This window comes from Lissotriton helveticus, chromosome 3_1 (genome assembly GCF_964261635.1).
Source record: "Lissotriton helveticus chromosome 3_1, aLisHel1.1, whole genome shotgun sequence".
NCBI classification, from domain to species: Eukaryota; Metazoa; Chordata; class Amphibia; order Caudata; family Salamandridae; genus Lissotriton; species Lissotriton helveticus.
This window is the reverse complement of record NC_136061.1, coordinates 842,649,748-842,670,846: the sequence shown is the minus strand read 5'-3', so window position 1 is coordinate 842,670,846 and position 21,099 is coordinate 842,649,748. Positions and strand designations below refer to the sequence as shown.

The 21,099-nt window shown below is 44.7% G+C and overlaps 1 protein-coding gene across 2 annotated transcripts in view; it reads right to left on the bottom strand.

Annotated features, from left to right (window-relative positions):
- Window positions 1–21,099, bottom strand: part of ZMYM4 (zinc finger MYM-type containing 4) — a 1,395,070-nt gene that overhangs the window by 1,274,881 nt on the left and 99,090 nt on the right. The gene's annotated exons all lie outside the window — the stretch shown is intronic.

Here is a 21,099-nt window from a genome sequence, read left to right as displayed (position 1 = left end):
TGTTAAACAGGTCTCTCCCTTCACAGACACATTTCCTGTGTTAATTAGTTTTAGCACACTTTCCTCATTTTTCCCAACATACAACACTAGAAGTGTCATTCACTTTCATTAAAAGTCATTTGCACCACCCTCTTGCAATCCTCGCTCCTCTACACATCTGTTGAAGACAGGGTTCAACTCCATAGTGTTAGCAAGGCCAACAGACAACGTAGTTCTGTGTGCCAGCTAAATGGTTTCTATCTAAGGCACAGAGTGATGTTAAATCCTTAAAGGAAAATTGCTGGTGTCAAACAATATATTTTTTTAAAATTCGAAAACCATATGGTACGATGCCACATCGACTATATCTTTATAGATGTGCAGCCTTTAATTGGTAATCTTGGGGCCTAATGAAAACTGCTGGTGACAGTACAACGTTCATAAAGTTTGTGTCAATAAGTTTAGGTTTTGAAGTGAAGTCCCTACATGCTAATAGCGAAGAGTCAAAATTGTCTGTCAGCTTTTTAGGTGGGGGTTAGTCATCATACTCAATAAGAAGGTGCATCAAGATTATATCATGAGCATGATGTAGCTTGAGGAAGGCAGTCCTGTACAAAAGGACTCTGATTTGTCAAAAGGAGCTGAAGAGGCAAGCCGTGATGCTAGTCAGACCTGTGTGTCGAACCCCAACTTCTACCATTCCACAAGAGTTATGATTAGGAGTACACAGTTGTCAGAAATAAGAGTGACTGTGAGACATTACAAGCAAATAGCACTACAAGGGGAGCAGTTTTCTCAAACATAAGTCGCACTTTAAGATTACCACGCATTATTTCTTTTTCTGAGAAATGTAGAAAAAGCTATGAGGAATGTTACTGGCAGGAAAACAAAGAAACTATTTTATAACTGATATGATTCGAAAGACCGGGCAAGAAGACTCCGGGATCTCAAAAAAACATGTGACGAAGAACCCAAATGCTTAACTATTGGCTAAAGTGAACAATGCTATATCTAAAAAACTGTATTGAGGGTGGGGGGGGGGGGGGGTACCTGTTCAGGCTATTACAGCTTCTATGGTGTCATAAACGATAATAACATTTCCAAAACTGTTTAGATAGAACTTAAGTATTATACTACTAAACTATATGAGGTACACCACGTGATGTTTGTGATATATTTACCCACAATGAGGAAGTTACAGAAGTTCTAGTTTTGGTCAAAACTGCCAGGACCGGAAAGGGAAGCTAATTTCAAACTGCAGCTGATTGTATAGCTGCCCCATTCTAAAAGTGAACGGCTGCATATGGTTTTTCCCAACACTAGCAATAACTCCATCTTTTGACAAAAGATGTGCCTAGAAGTCTTTATATTAGTCCTTCTGTTAAAACATTTGTATTTAGCGATCAGCTACGTTTGTGAAGATGCTCAAATTACCATGCAGACAGCACATACATGCTTTCCGAGATCTCCGTTGCCTAAACACCAAAGCACATCACCAGTGAAATAATTATAAAACCTATGTATACGGTGGCATTTAATTATAAGTCTGGTGATAAAACAGCAGATGGCTGCCTAGCAACACGGGGTCACGGTTCTGGTTCGTTGTTCCAGAACAATAATGCAATTACCACTTGGAGACCGTCCAATAACCAAGTGTGCTGGGAACAAACAAGAGCAATGTAGGGGCTCTGAGGAATGGAAGCACATGGGCAGGAAAAGGCAAAATGAGCACGGGGCACTGGCACCCAGCTGAGAGCGCAGAACAAGGGCACACGTTGGGGTGGGGGACATAACCACATTGGTAAGAGAGACTGGGGGAACAAGAGAAGCACATAAGGGACAAGACCTACAAACAAATGCACTCTTATGGAATGCTTCAACAAGCATTTGCAAAGCAATAGGTCTTGCATTACTGAAAGTTTGAGCTTTTGGTGTAGCATTATTATTTGCAGCGCCAATAGCTCAAACTTTCAGTAATGCGAGAACTATTGCGTTGCAAATGCTTGTTTAGCATTGGTCTTCCATTACTGAGGATTGCTCAGACTTCACTAACAAGCATTGGAAATGCAATTGGTCTGGTCCATGCGCACTCTGAGGCTGGGAGGCGGGGGGCAAGAGATGCACACTGAAGCGAGAAGAGGCACCCCGAGTGGCCATTATAAGTGTGCAAGCCACCAAAAAATAAAAAATGGACAAATTGAGGGGAGCGGGGAATTTACAACTTGAACGGCATGGGGAGGGAGGGGCTAAAGGCAACACAACACGGACACAGGATGAATGAAAAGCAGACCACAGTGTCTGAAAAACGGGTGGGCGGGCTTGGAGCAGGCAATTAACATTTTAAGCCGAGGCAAAAGAAAAAGTAGTGCGTAACAGTAACGTATAGGGCTCACCGTGAATTAATGCATGTAACAGGGCAGTCTCCAGGGCATGACCAAAAGATCAAAAGGAGGGATAAATGTAAGCTTTTGACCAATGAAAAGGAAGGATTTCTCACAAGCACATTAAGGAACTAATCACAAGCGATGGGTGTGCAAAATGCCCATAAACCAGATACAGCATGTCTCAAAAGACAGCGCATGTGCTGCCTAGGTGAGACCTAGCAAAAGGAAAAAAGTAGCTCAGAGAGCATGAGCAGTGCAAAAACACAAGTTACTTGAGGCATGCTCCACAGAAGGGCCATACACAAGAAGAGGGAGTAAAGCCAGCACATGTTGACCAAAGAGAAGCAAGTAAATGAGAGAGACAATGAAGCAAACTAATGGTAAGCAATGGGCAGGCTCTAAGTCACTGTAAACTAATAACATGTCTTGCATGCAACAGCGCATGTGCTGTCTCAAGCAAGACCTAAAAATGATGGGGCCCACCTGCAGAATGTAAAGAGGGGTCTTTAAAGACTGCTATATCTCTCTGATATCCACAGATTAGAGGTTGGTGAGTCACTGAAAGTTCCTGCCAGGCTCGAGTATGAATCCTGGCTCAGCTTGATGTCCTGTTGGAACCTCAAGCCCATAACAAGCTGAATTTCCAAGTGACGTCTGCCTGCCCCCCCCTCCCCCCACCTCTTTTCCCAGGATGTGGAGTTAGGCCCAGTGCTGCTGACTTTGGAACTGGGGAACCAGGTTCGAGTTCGTCGTTGGCACAGAATCCTATGATTCTGGGCAGGTTTATTACCACCGCCATTCAGCAATTAATGAGACTTTGTGCAATGTAACTGGGGCTAATTTAAAGTGTTACAATTTGGCGTTTGGGTGAAGTTTGCATTATATAAAAAATGCACATAGACATAAAAACAAAACTTTAAAGTAAGCAAAAACAAAAGATAGTCATTTCCTGGTTGATTTGTACACAGTGAAACCAGAAAGCCTGGATAAATTGTGGTTACCATATTTAAATGTGTGATCTTGGGCTAATATTTTATTTCACCAAAACAATTTTTTGTTCATTACTGTGTATGAAAGCACTTTCAAATATGCAAGTTTGGAATACCATTTGTATAAAAACCTTTTGTGCTTCATTTAATAGACTATAATGTAGCTCTATAACAATCTGGGCCACATGCAGGATTTACATGACAATTATCTTACCTGAGTGCACTAATCGTTTATGTTTAAAAAACACTACTTTTAGTAAGTAGTCCTCAGTGCAGTGCTATAATGTGGCGTATTAATGTCAAAGTTGCGCTGGTTATAGAAATACACATTATCGAAATTTTAAGCGACTTTATCATATTTTACGTGATTGGTTGCGTGATTTTTAAATAGCAAACATTTTCAGGGTCGGCTAGTGCATGGGTTCTTAGATTCGAGCCAGACTCTTGGCTCGACTATCCCTGCAAATGTATCAGTTTGCCCACCTTTGCCATATTTAGTCTGTATGGGGACCCTAAATGGTACCCACGTATCGGGGCCGGAGCCCTCTACCTTGCGCCCCTGGTTAGGTAGCAATGAAATAAAGATTGGTAATGGCAATGGGCCTGAAAAGGACCGCAGTATTTTTCAAGAAGAAACCCTTCAACCCTCAAACACATACCCCTGCTCTGGTCATTGTCCAGAATCTTTCAGGGACAAAAGATGTCGAGGTGAAGGTACCTCCAACTAGAAAGCTATTGGCATCCCTACGTTTTCAACAAGGCATTACTCAAAATAGGATATTAAAAAGAGGGAGCTGTTTATTCGACTTCATTGTTTCTCGCTGCCGGAGAGCGGCTTTCACGCAAATATGTAGTGAATAGCACCTTCTTGTTCTCACGCTTACAATCCCACTTGTAGCAATTAGGCCACCTCGCATTAGTCTGATTGTTGTTAATTGCACCCGTGGATTGGCCTACAAATGCAAGAGTCGATGCAGAATTTTCACACTTTCTAGGAAAAGAGGCACTATCAGAAAGGTGTCAAGTGGTAACGTCAGGGCCAGTCCTAGGACTTCTGGGGCCCCAGGCGAAAGGGAGGATGTGAAGCCCCTCTAATTTGCATGTAACATCACAAGGATTGACATCACGGAAAGTGACATCGCAGGACTATTGATCTTATTTGGCGTCACTGAAGAGACCTAATGTGGACATCAGTAAAATGGACAAAAAGATAAATATGTAAATTAAATAAGTCCATATATTTTAAAACGGATTACATTTGTCACATTGGATGGAAAAGCTAGGTGCAAGTCTCACAAGGATGAATATTTTCGACTCCAAGTTAACTGATTGTGTCCAGATGAGCGCATGATAAAAATACCACAGCATTGTAGAAAATAAATTGAATGGCATCACTGGGAAAAATTATGCAAAAGGGAATATATAGCAAGATGAATTTGAGTTCAGGTACATGTATTTTTCATTTTACTTTGAAAGCTATGTAAATCACTGACCAGAACACAAAAGGCAACTGAGAACCAAGAACCAGTGCTTTTGGATTTAGAGTAAAGAATGATTCACTTTTCCTAACAAGGTTTGAGGGGATGAGAGGATGGGAAACAGGTAAGCAAATATACATTTCTTATAAAAAGCAGATAAAAGGAACTATTACAATCAAACAATGAAGAGAGAGTAACTCCAACATTCTAGATTATTCTTGTTGAGTATCTCCCTGGTATTGATTCATTAGGGAAGGTCTAGTATCTGGGTGTGTTTAAAGTGAAGGCATGCTGTAGATTCAAGGGGTTTTCAAATCAATGTTTTTGATTTGATATTAAAACTGTAGGAAGTGGTACTGGCCGGCTGTAGCGCTGGTGATGCACTGTGTGACAATGTTTGTTGGCGCCCCCCAACACTTTCCGCTACAGATTCCCTCACTAACACCCTTTAGCAGTGCCTCTCAAGTCTCCATAACCACACTCTCGTTCAGATGCATTTCATTTGATTTACATTGCCACAGATACCAGTGTAGGGTGTCTGAGCACTTTACATCACACACATTACACAGAGACAATTGATCATAGGTATGTTAATCACTGTATAGGAAATGTTACATAAGGCAAAGGACTATAAGGTGTAGGAGTCACATGACAACCAACCTAGTAGGAAGTATAGTTTAATAGTGATTGGTCGGGAGAAACAATAACTATGAATTTAGAATGTAACACCATGGTTGAGGGTTCTCCTCATTATTATTATTATTATTATTATTATTTGTATATGGCACATGAATCATCCACAGAGGGATCTCTCGGCGCCCGGGATGCTGACAACGCTGTACAGAGTCATTACACTAAAAATAGCCATGCTTTTAGTTTCTTCTTAAAGGTTGTGAATGTGGGACAAATGCGGAGATCTTCTGGTAGTGCATTCCAGTACCTGGGGGCAACATGAGAGAAAGCACGTCCCCCCCATCCTAACCTTTTTGATTCTAGGGATTTGGAGAAGCTTATGGCCACTAGATCTTAACTGATGGGTTGGGGTGTACCAAATTAGTTTTCTCCCTAGATATCCAGGTCCTAGGCCGACCAGAGCTTTAAAGACCAGACAAAGGAGCTTAAAAACTGTTATTTTCCTCATTGGTAACCAGTGCAGCTCATTCAATAAGGGGGCAGAAGGGGTGCGTATAGGTTTATTGAGAGCTAGGCGAGCCGCCGTATTTTGTACGACTTGCCGTTTTGAAAATAAATCTTCCCTCATCCCTACCAGCAGGACATTTCCATAGTTAAGCCTGCTGACTAGAAGTGCCTGTAACAGAACTTTTCTGGAAGAGAGCGGGATCCAGGGGAAAATCTTCTTTAGCATGCGGATTAGTCCAAAACATTTACCAGCTAGAATTTTCACATGCTCCTCCATTGATAGTTTGGAGTCAATTAGCACACCCAGATTTTTTACCCAGTTTTTAGGGCAAGGAGCTTCTCCCAGTTCCTCTGGCCACCAATCCTTAGTCCATATCTGCACGGCTTTCCCGAACAGTAGGATCTTGGTTTTATTTGAGTTCAATTGCACAAAGTTTTGTTTCATCCATGCTGCAATTTTTGTCATGCATAACTTAAATCTGTCCCTAGTCCCTCCTGGGTCCTTCTCCATCGGAACAACGATCTGCGTGTCGTCGGCGTAAGAGATGGTATGAAACCCGCATGATTTAATAACGGAGGCCAAAGACGACACGTGTATGTTGAACAGTGTGGGACTTAATACAGAGCCCTGGGGAACTCCCTTATCCACAATTGTGGTCCTGGACACAAAAGTGTCCAGTTGTACACATTGAGGTCTTTCAAAGCTCTGTATCCAGTCCAACGCCTTCCCCATGACACCAATCTCCCGCAGTTTCTCTAATAGGATCCTGTGAGAGATGGTGTCAAAGGCTGCCGATAGATCCAAAAGGACCAGCATAGGGGGGTCCCTTCATCCAACGACAGCCTGATTGTATCTGACACCTCAGTTAGTGCAGACTCCGTGCTGAAGCCAGCACGGAAGCCCGACTGTGAGGGGTCAAGAAAGTTATGCTGTTCCAGATAGTCTGAAAGTTGATGATTCACCATAGACTCCATGATTTTTTAGCATAAAGGCAAAAGATAAATGGGCCTATAGTTTTGAAGATCCCCATGGTCAGCCGAAGGTTTTTTAGGCAAGGGCTTGATATATGCCTTTTTCCATTTCAACGAGGCAGAGGATAGGGATAGATTACAAATGTCCTTGTTTGGGTTAGCCAGTTCCAATCCTAGGTCAGACATAATATGGGGAGGAGCAACGTCAGCCGGCGAGCCAGACTTGCTATGTTTTAAAGATGAGAGCACTTGGTCCATCGTTATAGGGGCAAAGTGCTCCAGTTTTTGGTGTATAGGCTTATCTGGAGCCAGGGTTTCTGCCATGTGCTCCAGATTTAAGGTGAAGGAGTTATAGATGTTGTCTATTTTGCTGGTGAAATACAAGGCAAGCTCCTCGCAAAACTCTTGCGAAGGGGGACATGTAGGTTTGCTAACACTGGGGGAGGTGAATTCCTTAAGAACTTTCAAGAGTTCTTTAGAGGAACCTTTAGCTTCATCTATCCGGGTGGCTAGATGTGAGCGCCTGGCTGTATTACAGTTCTTAAGATAGGCCCTGTGTGATGTCCGATAAGCTAGTCTGTCTTCATTTGATTTAGTCTTCCTCCATTTGCGTTCTTTGACTCTACATGCCGCTTTCTCTGATTTCAAACTATATCAGAGTACCAAGATGCCGGGGTGGGTCTTATATATATAGTTGTGGTTTTTATGGGGGCAATTATACCAAAAGCCCTCCTCATCTCTGTTTTAAGTGTAGTTATAGCTTTGTTTACATCATTGTACTCCTTAAAGGATGGGGGGGGAGAAGACTGGCCTGAATGTGGAAGGTATTATTTTCCTCCATTGTCTGCGGGTGACTTTGCGTCCTTGGACCTGCGCTTGACTTCCACGGGTATAAAAAGAGAAGCTTAACATCATATGATCAGACCAGCTTACTGCCTGAGGAGGGGCAGTTGTTAGGGTTGACATATTAGTAAAGATGTTGTTCAAGATATGACCTGCTATATGAGTTGGTTCACTAATCTTAGGTGATAGATCAAGCATGTCCAAAGATGCCAAAAGTTCTCCAGTGTCACGGTTTGTGATGCTATCAAAATGGAAGTTAAAGTCCCCCACCATGAAGAAGTTTTCAGCATATAAGACATAGGGGGCAAGAATTTCCAAAAGTGTAGTGCAAAAAATCTGATTATTTTCACCTGGCGGGTGATAGACTACGGCCCCTGTAACCTTCTGACCACCTGCAAATTCCAGAGAGAAAATCAGCAACTCCAGATTGGAAGAGGAAATGGTATCCAAAATGTTTACCTTCAGGGTGGAGCGAGTGGCTATTGCCAGTCCTCCTCCTCTCTTCCCTACTCTATCCAGCCTTACCACCGGGTATTCTGAGGGAAATGCAATTGTTAGGGAAGGTGCAGAGTGCGGCTGAAGCCAGGTTTCGGTGAATAAACATATGTCAGGCTTATGAACGTTTAACAGGTCCCAAATTTCTGAGGCATGCTTAGAAATGGACCTGCCATTAATATATAAACAGTTGACAGTGGTAGTGTCACAGGTTTTTATAATCTGGGCTTTAGCAAGTTTGGGCTCCCGAGCTGGTTGCGGACAAGTCAGTGGATTACTCATGGGGCCTAAGCTTATATGTGCTTGGCATGTTCTCCATTTACAATAGGGACAGCAGCTAGGCAAATCTTCATTCACTAAAGACGTCCTGCCTTCACAGCTCGAACTATACATGGAGGTCCTTACCTTGAACAACTCCTCCCTCCAGTAAATCAGAGACGACATAATGTTTTAAGCAACAGGGCATGGTTTCCTGTCACCTGGCAGCGTCCTGGCGTGGACGGGCGCAGGCGGGCTTGCCTTTGGCGCGCCAGCTGCGCGTGTCCGCTGCATGCTTGTGATTGTGGGATTTTTATAGGTGAAGACGGCCTGGCGCTAGAGCACTAAGAGCCCAAAATGGCGCCTGAGTTCGGTAGCCTCGGAGGGGGTTACCTCTCTCCACTCAAATGGCTATTAAAGAGCCGCGGTGGACCGGTGAGACCCTTTCTACCCTGATGCCCACCAAACATAAATTGTGAACATAAAAGAGCTCCCAAATAACGTAAGAACAGTATTAAAAATGTGAAGGTTAAAAGATGGTGTCACGAAATCACAGGTATTGAGGGCAAATATACAGTTCAAATGCATTCAAGAACAACAAACGCACAAGCTATCTGAAGCGCCTGCAGCTCCACTGCGCGCTTGTAGTTGTGGGATTTTTATAGGTGAAGGTGGCCTGGCGCTAGAGCGCTAACAGCCCAAAATGACGCCTGAGTTCGGTAGCCTCGGAGGGGGTTACCTCTCTCCACTCAAACGACTATTAAAGAGCCGAGGTGGACCAGAGAGACCCTTTCTACACTGATGCATAACAAAACATAAATTGTGAACATAAAAGAGCTCCCAAATAACGTAAGAACAGTATTAAAAATTTCGAAGGTTAAAAGATGGTGTCACGAAATCACAGGTATTGAGGGCAAATATACAGTTCAAATGCATTCAAGATCAACAAACGCACAAGCTATCTGAAGCGCCTGCAGCTTATATGTGCTTGGCCTGTTCTCCATTTACAATAGGGACTGCAGCTAGGCAAATCTTCATTCACTAAAGACGTCCTGCCTTCACAGCTCGAACTATACATGGAGGTCTTTACCTTGAACAACTCCTCCCTCGAGTAAATCAGAGACGACATAATGTTTTAAGCAACAGGGCAGGGTTTCCTGTCACCTGGCAGCGTCCTGGCGCGGACGGGCGCAGACGGGCTGGCAGACGGGCTGGCAGACGGGCTCCTTAATAACCAGAATTGATTTCTATCTAAAAGAATACTTTTTGCAACATTAGGATAATCACAGACTGGGGAGAAAAACATAATGCTCTAATTTATACCTTGCAGTTTGCATCCAGCTCTAAGATGACAGTTGTTAACTCACTGTTCTATGTTAAGATTTTGACTTATAAACTGCAAGAAACAAAAGGCTCTCTCTGACAAAAGCAGTAACCCACTGACCTATTTATATTATGTGCACTTGGTGTTCTGCATAGTATGTGTTCTTTGCAGCGAGCACATTAACCCTCTGTGCTACCTATCCACAAGTCAAAACTTCCACTTGACAAAACTCCATCTCTATCTAGGAAAAATATTAGTCACCAGAGCTATAATGCCACTTTTATAGTTGCTGAAAAATGCTGGAGGCCAGGAGGAGGCATTGAGTGCTTGTAAAAACATAATATACTTGCAAACATGACGCCCCACCTGAAGTAAGCGCCCGGTACAATTGTACCAGTCTCACCGCCCTACAGCCTCCCTGCTCAAGGATCCTGTGACCTCAGTGACAGAGTCATAGTCGCTTTAGGGTGTGCTGCTTCGTAGGCGTCCGCGCAAGACTGGAGGTGAACTTCAGTATGGGTTGTGGTGGACAGATCTTCAAGGTTAACCCACACTTGCCACTGCTAAGATCCACCTGCTGGTGCTAAGACACCAGGGCTTCTCAGGTCATGCGGGGCCTTCTAAGGTCTAGTACAGGAATGGGCTCCCTCAGGAGAGTTGTCTAGAATGAACCTGGTTCCCCAGTTACAAATTCAGCAGCTCTGGCCATAGTGTCACATCCTCTCCCCCACTGAACACCATACTGCCCCACAAAGAGAAACTCGCACTGTCTTCAGCTACCACCCAATTGTGCCCCGCTATAAACACCTGGTTGTGACTCAAATGAAATTATGCACTAGACAAGAGTAATATGCTGCCTGAAAAAACAAGCATTGAAAATGCAATAAGTCTCGCCTTTGATTAAGTTAAAGCCATTTGCTTTGCTAATGGTATTGTATCGCAAAGCAAATGGCTTTAACTTAATAAAAGCCGAGACCTATTGCATTTCTAATGCTTGTTTAAGTTGCAAAGAGCAAACTGCTTGAGTCCTTGTTCTTGGCCGGTGGAGCAAATGCTGTGAGGGGCAATAAACCAGGTTGAACCAACCTCCAGTTTATATGCAGAGCCAACCCGTACGCCGTGCAAAAGGGAACAACAGCGTGCGGTAGCCATGGTAAATTGAAGTGCGCCCTTGCATAAACAACGTACGTATTGTGCCTACCCTTCCATTCCGAAAATGCACAGCACTACATTGATCTACTTCCTGGACTGTTCCCTGCTCTGTCAGTAGCTACCACGCCCTTAGTGAAACACCAGCCTCAAACCCTACAAAGTACAACTCCCCAACATACAGAGAGCCATTGGCTATAAATAATATATTTTGCGCTGGTGGTAAACTATTGTTCAGCTCTGCACTTTTGCTTTCTGCTTTCATGTACATATCTCCGCACAAATCATACATATATGTGCACAAGAACAAAAGCCTGGCATTATCTCTGCTCTTTTCATGTGATAAACAGTATCTACGGGAAAGCAGAGCCGTGGTAGCTAAAAGGCTGGAAGGAAAATGACCAGCACCTGTAAGTCACGCTGAGAAATCCGATTGCGTCTGATTCAGTTTACTAGCAGTTTCCCCTCTCTCTCTCTCTCATTATTCGCCCCTTTCGCACTCCAGTACAGTCATCTCAGGGTTCCCATTTGTACAGGAATTCCCACAGACTGCAGAGTTATGGAGTTACAGGCACTAGTCGGCGGCAAACAGCCTTCTGGGCACCCTCTGCAAAAGAAATTGTGTGTCTGACCAGCACTGAAGGAGCACTGCAAACATTGTAATTTACGATTCATGTACCGTTCCTTGTACACCTGGTGCTGCACCTGTGAGATGCATCACAATACAGGTGAGAGAGGACTGGTGGACTGGGCTCTGGAATTAGGGCTGGGGCAGAGTAAGTTGCATAGCTGTCAAGCTATTGCATGCTGTGTGTGAGGCCTCCAGCCTTTACCGCCGTTTTAGCCAGCAGCAGTTTGTATGTAGAGTTTTTAACCGATATTTACTGCTTTAAAAGTGCAACTACAAGTCCCAGACTGAAGTTGCGGTCAGCAACCAAAAAAAGCCAAGATTGGCTGAAGATGTTACACGTGACATGAGGCCATGCACAGCTTTGCCTTTGGAAAACAGCTTGAGTCTTGCTTGCCACGGGTAATGCTGTCGCCCTGCATCAGGGCTGCCTGCTGGAATTAGAAGATGCAGAACGACTAAATTATACGGTCATGCTGTCTAAATTATGTGGCTAGAAAAGTCAAATTATGTGGCAGAATGCGCAACATTTTGATATTATTACCTTATTTTGTCCTAACTTGTATGCGCTTTAACAGTATCTGAGCAAATGTTTTGCCTCATTTCCACCAGGTTAGCACTTATATTCATCAGTAAGTAACAGAAAGGTAAGCAGGCAACCTTTGCAAACGACCTCCCACTGCTTTGCTCTTGGTTTGATTTTGACTATAACCATCATTGCAGAGGCTTTACCGGCGGAAAGCAATAGTGGCACCCGGCTTTAGCTTAACATGTTTACAGCTAAAGCGGGGGAGCTGCAATTGTAACAAAAGTCAACAAATGGCTGCCCCGCGCTTTTGTTTCTATCTATTTCGTTTGGTTACACAGGTTTGCTTATAACTGAGCACTTAATAGGAATTGAGAAATCTTTTTCTTGTATTTCAGGACCTGGCTATAAAATGCAAACTGAGCGCCTTTAAGTTAAAACGAGCCTGCAGTCTAAAACAATATAGTTTGTTAAGTACTGGAGTAACATGGCTCCAGTTTGAATGTCAATGTAATCTGGGATGCATAATTTGCTTTCACTTAACACATAATTTAGATAAATCTGCAGCAAAATGTGGTTCTCTATTGCCGCCTAATCCGAATAACCCTGATACTAGTAAAGATATGCAGGACTCTTCTGGCCTGTCATAATGATGATAAAACATATAGGCGCACACAATATTACACAAGTAAAGCAAGTGAAATGTATACCGATACAATAGTGACGTACCTAAAAGAAATTCACAGGTATTTCTTTCTTAAACATCGGTTCCAATCAAGCTTTCCTAGGCAAATTCGTACAATGAAATGTTTGTGCACTTTAATGCGCACAAAGTACCGTCAGCCCGACGCGATTCCTTATTTAACGCACTTGTATGCAACAAGCAGGAACGGGCCTGAAAAATAATTCGTAGCCACGTACAAAGGCAGCTAATCTGGCATGTAACCATGGCGGACTCCATTTGCCCAACTCTAAAAGCCACGCAAAGTAGAAAAATAAAAATAAAAAAAATGAACAGTAGCGCCCCTCAGTGGTAGTTCTAAGACTGGGGGAAAAACATGCATCGAATGATGAAGAAAATGAGCGGTTAAACCGCATCTGTGGCTTCGCCGACTTCCCTTGCACTTTCTCCCGCGAGTAGCTGTAGAAGGCATTACCAACGAAAATAAGCAATTAAACAAGTACTCATCAGTGTCTTCAATTTTTGCAACACGTCTAAGGGGGCGTGAAATGCAGGTTTGAGGGCAGCGTGATCTGCGTTTCATAAATGACTTTCTTACAAGGGGGCTAGATAAACCCACAAGAAAATCCTCTCCATGTGCTTAGCGAATTTTCTTTGAAAGCACGGACATCTGTAGCCTATAATTACATAAGACATCAGAGGTTAGCAAGCGGCAGTGAAAGCGATCGCTTTTTCGTTGCTATGACAACGAAAGCATCGCAAGATGGCGTCGGGCTGTCCACAGACCGACGGACATGCGCATGCTGTCTGCTATGGACAGATGGCGAGAGCAGCCATGTTTGTCCTTGCAGACGCGTGCATGCGAGTGCTCCGCAGAATCGATTCAAAAAGGTACTTGCATGCTCTGCTTTCGTTAGGCGAGACCTAACAAGTAACAATATTCTGGAAAAAGCAAACACTCAAGGGAAAGCAAGATTAAGTAACACATGTTAAATGTAAAAAGGAACAACATAGTTAGTTACCTTAACACTTTTGCACGTATTATTCAGAAATCAGTGAGTGCTTATGCCTGAAAAGTTAAGGACATGACTACAAGTCCCAGAAAGAACCATTTTCAATGCCTATTATTTATATCCTTACAAAATGTAAGCAGTATAGTTTAAAAAGACCACATCTGTGAACATTGAGCCGCTGTACACATTTTGTTTTCCAATCCACCCATCAAGCAGGTATTTCAGTACATTCAGGAATGGTGCACTTCTCTACCCGAGAAAACAATGTTGTTCGAAGAAAGATGAGAAAATAAAAGTAGCGCTTCACTGGCAAACTCTGTAAAGTGGCGCTAAAGTGTTTGAATTTGAATAAAATCAATCTGGCCATTTTGCGACCCACTGTGTCTTGCTTTATTTGGTTATGTTTCACATTTTGAACCATTTATTTATTTCTCTCTGTCCTGAGACTACACTTTAGAATAGAAAAATGTCCAAAAAATACATTTCCAGCAAAAGTGTTTTACTTTCTGGATTCATTTCACGGAGGAACAAATAAAGGAAAAGAGATAAAAGAGGGAGTAATACCCATTTCTTGAAGTTACGGATTTCAGTAAGTACGGAGGAGCAAGACAGAAAAAGACGGAGAAAGAGTAAGAAGGGGTGGGAAGCTGCCAGAGGGAGAGCAGAAGTGGACACCAACCTTGTCCTCTCTGGGCAAGAAGGAAAAGACAGAGTCCTTTTCCATCTCTGACCGCCCGGCCCCGAACAGCTAAGCCTTATCTATAGGCTTTGGCTATTTCTGCCGTCCTGCGAGGCGTGTTTAAAATGAAAAGGTAGGAGAACTAAATATATTAAAGAAGTAGGGGCATGCCCCAAGGGTTCTAGACATCAGACCTAAAGACAGGCAAAAAATGTCTAAGTGAACCAATAGACCATCTTGACATGCCTGGGGCTCACTTGCCGTGAGCATCGAAGCACTACAAAATGGCTAGAAAGCCCAGGGAAGGGGGGCCCCTCCACACCTGGACCTTACAGTTTACACCAGTGCTTTAAGGCCCAGGGAAGGGAGAAGGCCTCTCACCTGAGCCTCGAAGCAGTAACGAGGCAATTTGCAAAACACTGCCCTACCACAGCAGTTCTATATACATTTTAAATACGCATTCCCATTTAAAAAAATCTTCGGTATCAGTGATGCAAAGGTTAACAAAAGTCAGTTGATCTGGCTGCTCCCACCTCCCCTCACCCACCTATCCATACCTGTGTCTAGCTGGTCCTGGAACCAAAGGGGCCTTCTGTCGCCTAAAAACATAATGCAGAAAGGGCGTCTAGAATGGCCAGTTCTTAACAGAGGTGCTGCCCCGCCCCTGACACTGCGGGTCAACATGATTGCTGGCCCCTTCCCATTATGTTTGTCTCTTCCCCACTGAACCCCCTGGAATGCCACCACTACCTCAGCAGCAAGGTACACCTCATATTTGTAATATGATAGTGTGGGGCAGGAGGCCTCGGAGGAGCAGGTGGGCTAACTGTGACAGTGTGGCCTTTCACACGGAAGCGGTGCCCCCTTTGTTATAGCTTAACGAGAGGCCCTGGGCAGCTGCCCATGCCTAGCGCCGGCCCTGGGTAACGTTGTGTCTGGGGGGAAAGCTGGAATCACGTCAGCCTATCGAGAAAGAGGATGTTCTCCTGGGCAGTGCAGTGCCTAGGCGTCCTGGTACGGCCACTGTAGAGTCTGGCGCGGGTCAGATAGGCCGTACACAGAACTGACTCTGCCCCCCTCCCCTACCTCCTCCTACCCCCCAATTACAGCCTCCCGGACTTCACGGAAAATAGTCCTATATATATATATCCTTATACGACAGCAGTATAGTCCTTCTAGGTATATTGTATTGTAATTATATAGCGCTTACTACCCCTGACGAGGTGTTGAATCGCTTTTTTGGGGAGTAGCACCCTACTCAAGAACCCATAAACGGTTAGTGGTGAATTAGTATAGTGAAGTATAAAAAATAATTTGAGAGGTGGATATGTTACTCTGTTATTTGGACTGAGAAGGATAGTGGACGGGTATTAGACGGAAAAAGTTTGCATTTATATAGCGCTTGCTCCTCCTCATGAGATGTTGAAGCTCTTTTAAGCGAGCAGCATACTACTCCGGATCCAAAAAAGGATTGGTGGTGAATTAGTCTGGCGAAATATGATATTAATTTGAGCAGTGGACTGGTTAATCCGTTATGTGGACTGTAAAGGATCAATCCGAATCTTGCTTAAGTCTTGCCTTTTCTAAATGTGGGATACTTGTAAAGCGCACTGTTACTCTACCCGAGTGTCCTGGCGCTGTAGACCGCTGGGGAACCCGTTTTCCCTGTGAGATGGTCCCTTTCTGGGTATCTCCAGGGTGAAACCAGGCATCCCCGGCGTCTGTGGTAGAGATGAGGCAAGCTTAATGCCCAGAGTTACCGAGTGTGTTCCCTGGTTAGAGTAGGCACTGAGGCGAGAATTATGGAGTCCGCTGACCCTGGTCCAAGACCCTGCCGCGTCGGGAATTGAACCCTGGTCCCGGGCCGTTCTCTGCTTACAGGTCTGCCGCCTCTAACCAGTGAGCCACACCTCTCCACTTTTTTCTGCAACAATATTTCAGGCCTATTGACTATAAATCATTGTATAGTTTTACTCCTAAACAAAGGTTAGATCTACGGCTTTAGAAGGGGTTCATTAGAATCCCAAAGGTTACTGTTTTTTTTAATGTAGTTTCATGTTTACACAGATACCCAATACATGCCTCAGAGAACTCTATATCCCATGAATTTGCAAGAAAGGAGATACTTTAAGAATACGATCAACATCGAGTAGTGGTGGGTTGATGATCATGGCCAGCTTTCTTCAGCAGTTCCGTCGTTTGTTAGTTATGAGAAATAGCAGGTGTTAGTATCACACTTCCTATCTTACCGACCTCCTAAGGATGAATGGCCGAATGGGTCTTTTCTCTACTCGAACTTTCCCTTGCAGGTTAGCGGAATAGCTCAGCATTTAAATCACTGAGCTTTATGTCCGACTAAGTTCTGAGAGTATCCAAAGGCAAACTCTGTATACCTCTCACCATAAACAACTGCTCATCTCGGAAGCCAAACCCAGAAACTGCCTGGAAAGACAGTTTTTATTTCAGCTAAGAAAATATATATTTTCAACAAATCAGCGTCTTATGATACAGCACGGAAAGGCACCATAAGGTGGTAACCAATACGGAGCTCATTGTGCTAAATAAAGCTGAGAGAGAGACTACGATGGACTGAAATGCAGCTCAGCTCAATTCAAGCATTTTTACCCATCTATTTTCTAAGTGACAGTCCTAAGTGCGAGGGATAAAGCCAGATATGGGTCACTTAGCTCAAAGTGCCTAGGACTCGCGCTGGACCTCACTGGTAAGGCCCAACAACTAAGCAAGACGGGTCTTATTGTGCGTGTGCTCAGAAGGGACGAGGCTGGCCAGTTCGGACTGGGCTCATCCGATTACAGAGGGACCAGGGTTGGTTGGTTTGTGCTCTTCCAGTTTGTAAGGACGCGGTAACCAAAACACGGATGGACTGCATTGCGGCCCAGAAGAATTATCAGTGGCTGAGATTAATCATCGAGGAACGAAGCCTGGGAATGAATAGCTTCTGAGTCCCGCTTCAGCCATCAGAGCAGGAAGAGACATGCAACGAAAGAATTGGACAGGAGGGAAAGAACGTAAGTAAACAAGAGAGATAGCGGAAGGGAGAGAGAGAGAGAGAGACATCACAGCAGAGAAGGCACTTGGCAGACTTTTCCATCACGGTATAAGAGGTGGTAAATAAATCCCTCTTCTCTTCATACACAACAGTGCAGGTGTGAGCAGATTTCCTCACAGCTGCCCGTGAGGTGTTATGCTCCCAACACCCACATACTTTCCTTCCACCTGCCAGACACTGCTCGGGGATGCCCTGTGATGCATTCTGCTGATTCACTCAAATCATAATAAATTGCCTTGATAGGAAAATATAGAGCACACAAAGAGGTACAGGGGACATCAACATCCCTATTCCAAACCAATCGACTGTCGTAGACAACTATAATTTTAACAAGAATGTCACATAAAACTATGCTTCGGCACTTAATGGACATATATTCAAAAATAATAATTCTCTCCAAAGAAATACCTTCCTTTGGTATTACATCAACACTTGGAAATTACCAATTCCCAATTTAAAATGTCTAAAGTGCCACCATTAAAAACATCACAATACAACATTTAAAAATAGGAGGGGGTGCAGGAACACAGAAAATAAGGCAAAAGAAGAGGGGAAAGTAGGAGGAAAGAGGAGATTATTGAGACTGCATCCCCCCACCTACAGACCCAAAGTGAGAAAAAAGGACAACAGAGAAGAAACAAGCATAGGCAAAGGCCATGGGTCTGACATTAGCTGCAGAGCTAAGTGCGTTAGCAATATTTGTTTTTTTCTCTTATACTTTTGTAGTTCTTAGCCTGAGGTCTAAGGACTCCTAGGAGTCCACGAGGCCTACTCAGGGGGTCCACGACTACCATAGTTCAATAAAATGTTACTGCACCAAATGGTTGATGAATTTAAAAAGACACTTCAACCACCTTGGAATGGTAAATAATGATAAAATATGGCAAAATATTTCCCAAATCGCTGCATATGTGTGCACAAGCGTGCAGAGGCACGAGCTCCTAACTACTGGTGACCTATTGCAATACCATATATCTTCAAATTCAATTCAATGGGAGGGAGAGTCTCTCCTTCGCCCCTCTGCACCTACCTATGCCTGGCCCACACCCAGCACCAGAAATTCAAACTCTTCTTCTATAGGGAGAATCATCTCCAGTGGCTTCATCACTCCAGCCTTAGTGGTATGTGGATGGACCCACCTTATTTATTTGTGCCAGTGGTTGCAGTTATGACCGGACTTCATTTTTATCAAGAGAATATGAGCCACAGCAGGAGAAAGCAGGGAAGAATGAAGGAGAAAGCAGGGAAGAATGAAGGAGAAAGAAGGGAAGAACGAAAGAGAAGGGAAGAACGAAAGAGAAGGGAAGAACGAAAGAGAAGGAAGCGAAAGATAGGGAAACTGACAGAGGGAGAAAGTATGGGTGGAAACAACAGCCTGCAAAGGTAGGATAAACAAGCATTGGAAATGCAATAGGTCTCGCATTAGGAAAGTTTGAGCTATTGGTATTGTAAATGACACTTTTTTTATTTATGTGTTGGTTTTGAAAGTAGCAAAATTAATAGCTTTGTCAGTTACAATGTCAATAGTTTTAACTTTTGCAAATGTGACACCTATAGCATTTGTAATGCAATGTGTGTTGTATTTACGTGATTTAGATGTATTGATATTACAAATAACAATGGCTTTTAATTTTGTAAATAATTAATACTTAAATAAAAGTTATTGTAATTTATAATGGCAATAGCTTAAACGTTTGTAAATAACTTTTGTGAAGATTATGTTCAGTGTATTTTATTGTGATGAAAATCCAAGAACATTGCATTTGCACTTACACAGAGCCACATACATATAGATGTGGTGGTGGTGGATATGGTGGTGGTGGATGTGGTGGTGGTGGTGGATGTGGTGGTGATGGTGGTGGATGTGGGGGTGGATGTGGTGGTGGTGGATGTGGTGGTGGTGGTGAATGTGGTGGAGGTGGTGGATGTGGTGGTGATGTGGTGGATGTGGTGGTGGTGGATGTGGTGGTGGTGGATGTGGTGAAAGTGGTGGTGGATGTGGTGGTGGATGTGGTGGTGGAAGTGATGGTGGTGGATGTGGTGGTGGTGGATGCGGTGAAAGTGGTGGTGGATGTGGTGGTGGAAGTGATGGATGTGGTGGTGGTGGATGCGGTGGTGGATGAGGTGGTGGATGTGGTGGTGGATGTGGTGGTGGTGGATGCGGTGGTGGATGCGGTGGTGGATGTGGTGGTGGATGTGGTGGTGGATGTGGTGGTGGTGGATGCAGTGGAAGTGGTGGTGGATGTGGTGGTGGTGGATGTGGTGGTGGTGGATGTGGTGGTGGTGGATGTGGTGGTGGTGGTGGATGTGGCAGTGGTGGTGGATGTGGCAGTGGTGGATGTGGTGGTGGTGGATGTGGCGGTGGATTACATGGTGGATGTGGAGGTGATGGTGGATGTGGTGGTGGATGTGGTGGTGGATGTGGTGGTGGATGTGATGGTGGATGTGGTGGTGATGGTGGATGTGGTGGTGGATGTGGTGGTGGATGCGGTGGAGGTGGTGGATGCGGTGGAGGTGGTAGTGGTGGATGGGGTAGTGGTTGTAGTGGATGTGGTGGTGGATGTAGTGGTGGTGGTGGGTGTGGTGGTGGTGGTGCATGCGGTGGTGGTGGATGTGGTGGTGGTGGATGTGGTGGATGTGGCGGTGGATGTCATGGTGGATGTGGAGGTGATGGTGGAGATGATGGTGGATGTGGTGGTGGTGGATGTGATGGTGGATGTGGTGGTGATGGTGGATGTGGTGGTGATGGTGGATGTGGTGGTGATGTGGTGGATGTGGTGGTGGTGGATGTTGTGGATGTGGATGTTGTGGTGGATGTGGCGGTGGTGGTGGATGTGGCGGTGGTGGTGGATGTGGTGGTGGTGGAGGTGATGGTGGATGTGGTGGTGGATGTGGTGGTGGATGTGGTGGTGGATGTGGTGGTGGCTGTGATGGTGGATGTGATGGTGGATGTGGTGGATGTGGTGGTGGATGCGGTGGAGGTGGTGGTGGTGGTGGTAGTGGTGGATGGGGTGGTGGTTGTAGTGGACGTGGTGGTGGATGTAGTGGTGGTGGGTGTGGTGGTGGTGGTGCATGCGGTGGTGGTGGATACGGTGGTGGTGGATGTGGTGGATGTGGTGGTGGATGTGGCGGTGGATGTCATGGTGGATGTGGAGGTGATGGAGGATGTGATGGTGGATGTGGTGGTGGTGGTGGTGGATGTGATGGTGGATGTGGTGGTGATGGTGGATGTGGTGGTGATGGTGGACTGGTGGTGATGTGGTGGATGTGGTGGTGGTGGATGTGGTGGTTGTGGATGTGGTGAAAGTGGTGGTGGATGTGGTGGTGGATGTGGTGGTGGTGGTGGTAGTGATGGTGGTGGGTGTGGTGGATGTGGTGGTGGTGGATGCGGTGGTGGATGAGGTGGTGGATGAGGTGGTGGATGAGGTGGTGGATGAGGTGGTGGATGTGGTGGTGGTGGATGCGGTGGTGAAGTGGTGGTGGATGTGGT